Genomic DNA, 9,612 nt, shown 5'->3' on the forward strand with positions numbered 1-9,612 from the left:
TCGTGTGCCTCAACCATCTGTTTGCTCTAACTAAGAACCATATGTTATGTACAGGACTGTACAGGACTTTGCTTTTACATAATATTTCTCCAGAAAGTCCTTATTTAGCAAGTGGTCAAATATTATAAATAATATTCTGCTGTTTTTTAAATATCGCTGTGTTCGTGTGAACCAGGTATTCAATATGACGTAATCGGATTCAAGATTCAGTCGTCACAGAAGACGGTTTTCGATTCCAATTTGCTCTATCTCCCACATTTTTACCCACACAAACGAGTGAATGCTGTACTGCACCATCTTCGGGACTTAGTAAAATAGAATTCACGCTCAGATTAGCCAATCAATTGCCATACATAATAATTGCCATATCTCCATACATAAAATTGCAAATAACATTAACATATGATTTAAACTATAATTTACTAAAGTAAATAATTAATTATATTCATATTATCCGTTTGCTGATAAACACTTCGGTATATTTTTGTCTACATACTTGCATAAATAAGTGAGAAAATAAAGGTAAAACCTTTAAAGGTACCGTCAACCACAAACGAAGAAACAAGAAAAGTTCTAAAATACCGTGTTTTTATAATAATTAGTTTATATTGATTAAAATATCACGAATGGTATATTAAATTACTTGAAAAAAGTTCATATTTTCAGTATATTTGGTAATAAAATTTCGCGATGTGAGCAAATAAACTTTGTTTGTACTCACAAATTGTAAACCATGTATGTAGACACAGTTGCTGCAAATTCAAATGCATTTCCAATATTTGCTCATCTCTACAAAAAATGGTATGGACATTAATGTTAACTTTACAACTTTGTCTTAACTGTAATTTTCATTCTGAAAATAGGGGAATAAGAATACCTTACCATACTGACATATGTATGTAATTGTGTGTGTTTAGACAATGTTCTTTGCACGAATCAGAACTACAAATTATTATGTAAGTTTGTCTTTAATTGGTGAAACGCTTTAAACAACATGTTATATACTCGCAGACAGACACTTTCGAGTTCAGGTTGGGGATGAGGTAGGGGGGGGGGTAGAGATAAAATAAAACTTTAATCATGACTTACTAGATTTTAATTGTATTCAATTAATTTGTGTAGAGCATATTCCAGAACACATCTATTTAAACTAATCATATCTACTCATATCAACTCATATCTACACATACTTATAGATTTAAATGTTATTCATGGTTTTTACCGAATTTTAAGCGTTGGACAAATACGTCGTTGACATGAACTAGCTAACAACAACAATGTAGAAAGACAATAATTCAGTTTTAAAATAAACATGTATTTAAATCCAGTACGAAAATGAAACAAATATTGTATTAATTTAAAAGTGTACCAACAACAGTTAAAATGTATTAATATAAATAAACTAGTTATTATATCTATGTCTACAGATCTAGGCTCTTCACCTTCCAATCTTTCATTAATATCACATAATGAGCAAGACTGCTTATACAACTCCATTAACAGTCTACATTCATATTGTCAAAACTGAAATTGAACGGTCAATGTTAAAAAAAACCCACTTAAGTCGTGATATGTTAAAAAGGGGAGGGTAGGAGTAAGCGACAAATGGATTTATAATAAACAAGATGTTGAAGTCGTTAACTCGTTCATCTATCTAGGGTTGTGTTAACCAATAGGGCTAATTCGCTATTGCCGCAAACAAAATAGCGGGAAAATGATTGAGATTCATTTATTCATTATTATATATTATTAACTAGCAGGCAATAAGAATGGTTGAAGGTTTTACTGAATGTCTATTACTGTGTCTGTCTTGCCGCTATTTCGTGTTTTTTCCCTGTCCAATGCGAAGAGAACTTTGTTGGCAAATTGTAATCATATCGTCGAGTAATCAGTTCTCTTGAAAATAAAGTTCGAAATGTTTAAAAGGAATCAAATAATCAAGACGAATAGAATGATAATTACTTGTTGATGATGGTGATGAAGATGCTGATGATGCTAATGATAAGGATGATGATAATGATGTTGTTGTCGATAATGCTGCTTATGATAATGACGATGATTAGGATGATGATAATGATGTGTGTTTGATGATGGTGATGCTGATGGTGGTGATGATGATGATGATGATGATAATGATGATGATGATGAGGATGATGATGATGATGATGATAATGAAGTTTAAATATTTCAGAAGTTTAATTTGGAATTAATTCATGCATGTCTTTAGTAAATTGTGGCCCATGTTTATCACTTACCGTTTTGATAATTTACCTTAATATAAAATTTCGGGAATCGCTTCTATTTTATTCCTAAAACACACTCTGTAATTGTAACGTAACAGAGGGCATAATCTATACCAAGAGCATATTTGGCATACTTACTGGCTCGGGGCAACATATCTCCGGGTGAGCAAACTATGTCATGCATTTGATATTCACGTGGAAGTGTTTGGTCCAGATTATGTTTCAAATGTGATTGATACCCCAGATTTCTATATAAAACAGGTGACCTTTTATAGATTCCGCCCACCTGTAGCCGTTCTGATACCATAATTTTCAATGTATCACATATGCCATTTAAGGAGTAGTTAATTTACATCGTTATTCGAAATTCCACATATTAGAGATGTTTTGTTATACATCATAAGTTCTAATTTAATACAACAAATAATCGCGAGATAGTGAAACATTATAGACATATTATATCGGAAATGGTTAATTTGACCTAGTTTTAAGGATAATATTGACATATGTCCTCTTAATGTACACACGCATTAAAACTAAACATGTTGATTTGAATACATATGTAATACCAATTGGAGGTCGTGAATCACGATTATGGTAGTGGAGCAATGATATGTGTGTCGCATTGCAATCATACGTTGAAATGTTTTATGAACAAAATAATTCGCATAATGAAAGTCATTTTAATTATAGGCTTGTCATTGCAGCACATAGTTTTGTTTTAAAATACCTACTATCGAAAGATATCACAAAACGCCCGAACACTAAGGATGTGTTCACGACGCCAAATTGTGAAAAATGTTTTCAGCTCGACAATAACAGCGATGCTAGAAGATTTTTATAACGTGTTTGGAATATTATTGTTATGACTTCTGTCTTATTATCAAAGCAATTAACACAGTATGGACCTTATCATTTTGGAGGTTGATGACATACCGAAGATCTCCTACAATTTGGGATTATACAGAACTTAAGGAAATGTTCCATTCCTTTTGAACACAAAATTGCTTTTAAATGTAACAAAAATGCCATTATGTTTGTAATTATGCTTATAAGAAAATCATGTACAATATGCTCGTATGTATATTAAAAAGACACGAGTTACCATTGTTGAGGCAAAACTTTCTGTGTAAACTAAGGAAACCTATCTCAGTATATGTTGATTTGGGAAGACGTCTTATTGTTGTTGGGGCTAAACGGGACAAATTTTTTATTTATTTTATTAAAACATTATTTACAATGTGTGCCAGGATAATGCTAGATATAATACTAAGTATATATTAAACTGTTTTATTTTCTCATACACATTTGAATTTGTACTTTTCAGAACATGTTACAACGTTGATATTGATATCAAACATAGTTTCACATATAGTTTATCAAGTCAGAGACGTTGTAAGTGAAAAGACACTGTCATATCTATTTAACAACTAAATGTTACGTTACCACATTTTATTTACACATAATTATTATCCATGATATCTATCAAATGTTTTTTTGTTTGGTTAACGTATCTCAGGTACAAAGATTTTAAATATCTTTCGTCATAGCATGTGTGGTTGTTTTCATTTCAAAGTATATAATGGGTGGATGTATAATTAAGGAAAAACAGATATTCAGATGCAGTATGATACCTTAGATTTCACAAATATGTATAAGACTTCAATAGTTTTTCGCTCAACTTTTGCGTCTATTTATATTATTTGTAACGTTCTAATTGATGGAGTCCGAAAATTTATAATTGTACTGCAATGAACACACAATTCTGAATTGAACAATGCGGTTGCTTTCATTACAAAGTGCATAACTGTAACATATTACTCTTTGCAAGTGAATCAAATGCGACCTTTCGGAAAAGCAAAAAATAAATGTCGAACAAAGTTGGCCATTATTATTTTATACTTACTAAACTGACGTCATAATCAATGTGACAAGTAAACACTGATAAGATATTTAAACAAAATAAATACAGTCAATACTAGACATTGTAAACATGCATAACATGTGACACATTATTATCATATTGTAACTTCACCTGTTTATTTCCGACTAACAAATAATGTGTTCCTACTTTAAGGTAATTGAATTAGATTTGAAGATTGCTTGTGTATACACAAATTTAACACTTGTTCTTTGAAAATATCTGTCTTGGTGAAACTTGCATAATGTGAGAGAACTACTACATGTATTGTTATTAACCATTTTAAAAACATTTCTCATTAAAACAAGTATTTAAACGTTTCAGATTTGTTTATACATAAATAAATGGTACTGCCTCTTCCTTTCCCTTAGCGTAATGTTGATCATAGCTATCATATAAGCGCTACGAGCTGTATCACTAACATGTGCTGACGATTAGATCCCCTGTTTTCATTGAACCAGCCGTACTTAAAACTGGAACAATCTGGAGTGACATGCGTATAACCTTTTGGCTGCTGGAACCTGTCATTTGCCGGCTTGAATGCGCGTGAAACTAATGGCCTATTCCGAGGGCTGATGAAATTGTCTACACCTGCTGCTGCAAGAACCATTGGTTTTAATTGGCGCTACAAATGTTTTACACACAGTCCTCCTAATTGTGAACGTCCAACAATGGTTGATGCAATTGAAAATCAAGGCGAAATCATCAATTCAAAGGTTAGGAGTTCTTCCTATCCAATTGCGCGTCGGATATTCATTCTGCAGCATCTGTCAAAATCTGCAACATAAACGAGTTATTGACGCCTCATCAGGAAACACATATCGGCAAAGCACACATCGTCATAGTTTAAATGATGATTGAGCATGCATGGTTTTATTTTCTCTTTTCTTTATTAAGTAGTAGTGTGTGATGCATATGGAGCACTCATACTTCCTTGCTATGTGAGCTAGCTGTTATAGCGACGAGATGGAAACCAGTAGGCTACTTGTGTAATCCCATTTATAGATTTTGCAGTTTTCAGCTGGGATAAATTGGCGTCCCATGAAGGGCGCCATATGTAAGTAGGTGAGGTATAAGGAGCACTTATTATGCGTTGATATATCAGCAAGCTTTTATAGCGACGAGATAGTGTCGAATTTGGAGCCAGGAGTGTCCAGTTAAGATGTTCATTGAGTTTGGTGATTTTTCCTAGCTGAGTTACATTTATACCCAACGTTTGTAACCCGCATTATGTTATTCCTCTGTTTGGCGTCCCACAGGTGTCATATCAGAAGAACATTCCATAAAGATTTCCAAACATTTGATAGACTTAAATTGTAAGCTGAGTTATAAGGAGCATTGATACTGTATCGCTATATGAGCTTGTCTGATTTGGAACCAGAAGGAACTGGTTCAATCCCATTATGGTTAAAGATTGGTATCAGTACTGAAAAGAATTGTCAGTAATTATTTATTATATAGTCTATTATATTTTATTATATTGATGATTCTGTCTTATGCATACTATAATATGATTCAACCATGGGATTAAGTACTCATGGGACATTTTGGTCATAATATAAGAATCTTGACATGATAGTGGAAGTTGTTTTCCTGTGTGTGTACTCAGACGTTAGTATACGTGCTGTTTGTATAGGGGTTGATGTATATTGTGTTTATTTGTGCATGGTATCGTCACCGTACATTATTGTTTTAAGTAGGAACGTTACTTAGCAAAGTTGTGTAAAGTGTTTATGTTCCGATGGATAAGTAAAACAGCAATATACGCGGTATTTATCTTTAATATGGACTTTTTCAGTTCTGAAGTTTGTGATTTAAACTTTAAACTGTAAGCATCGGTAAGCCCTAGTTGAAAAACTTAGACAATTTAAGAAAGAACACATACAAAAAAAGCTCTCCGACCCGACTTGAACAAATGACCTTTGTATTAAACAGTTATCTCCTTCCTTACTCGGCCACCCGGGCTGATAAATTTGCTGTTTATTCCGTACGATGTAAAGGCAATTACCGTAGTGTCATCTTAAATAACAAAACAACAGAAACACTTCAAATAATTAAAATTATTGAATCGTGTTGCGTTTGTAGCGCTCTATAATTTTATCAATTTTTAACGTTGATTACTCATTAACGAAACATATTATACAGCATGATTTAACGTCATTAGTTTTATTTCGCTCCCTGATGCACGGTGCTGATTATTGTTTTTAACTTGGCCAAACAGTTTGAACATTTTCATTTCCACAATCTGTTGAAAAGTATTTTTAATATTGAAAATACATATTGTATACATGTCATTAAATCATACTTAATATATTGAGATTTATCATTCTGCTAACATTTTGAATTGAAAAACTGTTCAAACGTTTCAAGTTCTTTTTGTAGATCCATAAATGTTTAGGCTTCTTTAACGGTTTTTGTTTTGAAGATCTCCTATTCTAATTATGAACTAGAAGCGAATACGTGTTGTTTTATTACTTCAATTATGTGTTAGCCGTTTATAAATTATCTTGACCCGGACCCGTATTCACCAACCGATTCTTAGACATAAGAATAAAGAATAGACTTAGAACCAAGAAAAATGTGTTCAGTGTTTGAATATATACAGGCCTCCACCGGTGATTATGTCATTAACAAAATGTTCTATATGAAGAATAATATAGATAGAGCAGTTTTCTGCAGAGTTTGACTCAAAAATAAAGAAATTCTTGAATATTCTAATTTAAAGAATTTTCTTTATTCTTAGACTTAAGTCTAAGATTTGTTTGGTGAATACGGGCCCTGGTCTCTGCTGATAAAGCTCGTATGCATCTGTTATGTTGACTGCACAGAAAATAAATAGTTTGCTTGATTAAGGCTATCGAAATGTCATAGACCGCTGGTCGATAAAAAAGTATCTAAAACGTCCATCGTTTTATCACCTACATGTATTACATGAATAACGTTTTATATGAAAACCGAGTTATGTGATCGCGTGAAGATGTTGCGTTTTTTTATTGTTTACATCTGTTGCTTTAAATTTGAATCTCAATAAGATGTGATAAAGTATAGCAAAACTTAAATATCCAAAAGCGAAACAATGTCAACACTCCCTTTGCTTATGTTTTTAATAAATACAGTTTACATAGTAACATTTCTTTTTAATGTGTTTACTAGTTGAAAATCAACTAGCGATCAGCAAAAAATACCTTAGACATTAACTACATTGATCAGAAATATTCAGTCCTGTCAAGGCTGGATTCCCTAAAATAATGTGGCAATACACATAATATGCATAATATGTCTACCGTCAAAAATGTGCGGTACCTACTTGGCTGGCACAGTATGAGTATTGACTCGTAACCTGGAAGCCTTGTGTTCGACTTCAAAAGATAGGTACTCATGAACGTACAGGTAATTTATATGTATTCAACTGATAGTCAGACATAAATCATTATGTATTTTTTTAATACTTTGTATATAATAATGAATACAAGAACACACGGTGGTGAAACGTATCCTTCTACATCTCCTTTGCGGTACTCTAAATAATTATCTGCATTTTCGTTTCAAACTTATTGTGTTTACAATATTATCAATGGTCTTATGTTCAAAAGCCAGGTCAATAAACTTGGTTATAAATAAATAATGTTATGGGTACTTAATCCCGGAAGAACACACATGCGATTATACTGAAATACAGTTGGTTTATGGTTGATCGATGTGTCTTAAAGTGTACTTCTGTATTTTACCGATCTTAAATTGAAGTGTAATGCCATACCAGACCGTAAAGTTCTTTATCTTTGAAGAGGCCCAATATAATTCTTCCTGACCACTACTTTCGCGTAGAGAAATACAAGTTGTTTTGTTTATGTTTTTATATTTACTATGCAGTGAAATGGTTTATATTTGATCTCTTGTCAAAACCCCTTAATAAAAATTAATGACCTTTGTTTTATAACAGTTGCTTCATCTATACATGATAATGTATATACGTTATTGTCTTACTAATGATATTTTAGACAATTCATACACTAAAACCATGGGTATGTTGCTTTTTGTGATAATATATTTTACACCAACGGATAGCTTTTAATTGCCAGCCGCATTGTTTGCGTCTGGAATGGTGCGCCACTGATAAATATTCACCGAATGCCATTTTTTGTGCACTTTGTTAATAATTGTCATTGTACTTAGCAACCCTTTCAACATGTAGCCCATCAATTACAATGAAACTGTAAAATACAACGTTGTGCCTTATGGTTGTGTTAGCCCAACGCTGATTTATATCCAGTTTAAAAAATAATATCATGTTTAAATACGCGGATACACTGGTATTTCAACTACATGTGAAACGTTATCAGTGTTTTTAAGTTGTAATCAATTAAAGGGCTTTGTTCAAACAAAGTTTCCCTCAAGTGATTGGTTTTATCTCGTTCGCATGTGTTTACTTCCTTAACGATACAAACATTGATAGATAAAGCGAATCGATAGTTTATACGGACGACACTCGGTCCCACAACTGTCATATAGGCTGTCGGGATATATCTGGGATTCATCTGAGATCGGATTTTTTCCACACGAAAACGATTGCCAATCATATTGAAAAGTGCGAAATAATAAAATTGTATACATCAGGTAATTTGAAATATCATATACTTTGCAATTCTAAAAATGATAAAAACACACTAATATTCCTTAAGCTGCATAACTGCTATCGGTATATCCTTGAAGTAAAACAATGAACACAATTACTCTGGGACTTCTTTGCGGAAACAAATAAAAAAAAATCAACAAAGTCGTCTAAACGAGTTTGAACAATTGTTGTGTGACCCCTTATACATATATTGTTAAAACAATCTTTATAAACAAACAACTTACCAACCTTTGGCGTTCCAGACGAGGTCAAGGACACGGTTAGCGCTAGATATCTCTGTCGTAATCCGAAATTTAAAATAATACTGGTTGAGAGTTCAAAACATATATGTAAAACAAATGCAATCACGAGTCTTCAGAATTGTTCACTTCCGAATTGCTCTGTCTTCAGTACGGACGTATATATAAGGTAACAACCGAAAACAACAATAAAAAATCAAATGGCAACTTGAAAACAACAAAATGTGGCAATTATACTGCACCTGTTTGCTCTATTCAGAAAGGTTTGAAACACACTTATATATACCATGTGTAATGTTATTTCCGAAAAGGCTAAAACCGAATGGTTTTAATTTAACAATATATAATCATGTCCATGAATTTAATAAACTATATACATGTCTAAGGCTGTTGGTCAATAATGGACAAAGCGATCTTGCTATGGAGTTCTTCGCAACATATTGAGATATGAAAATGAAGCTAAATACATATTGAACCTATTGTTTGTAGATTATTATTATTCTTAAGGCATTCGTGTCACTCCGTAAACTTAGGCCAGATTAAGGTTCTAATTTGGTTTATCTTTAGTCTACAAAT

Source organism: Dreissena polymorpha, chromosome 6, assembly GCF_020536995.1.
Source record: "Dreissena polymorpha isolate Duluth1 chromosome 6, UMN_Dpol_1.0, whole genome shotgun sequence".
In the NCBI taxonomy this organism is placed as follows: Eukaryota; Metazoa; Mollusca; class Bivalvia; order Myida; family Dreissenidae; genus Dreissena; species Dreissena polymorpha.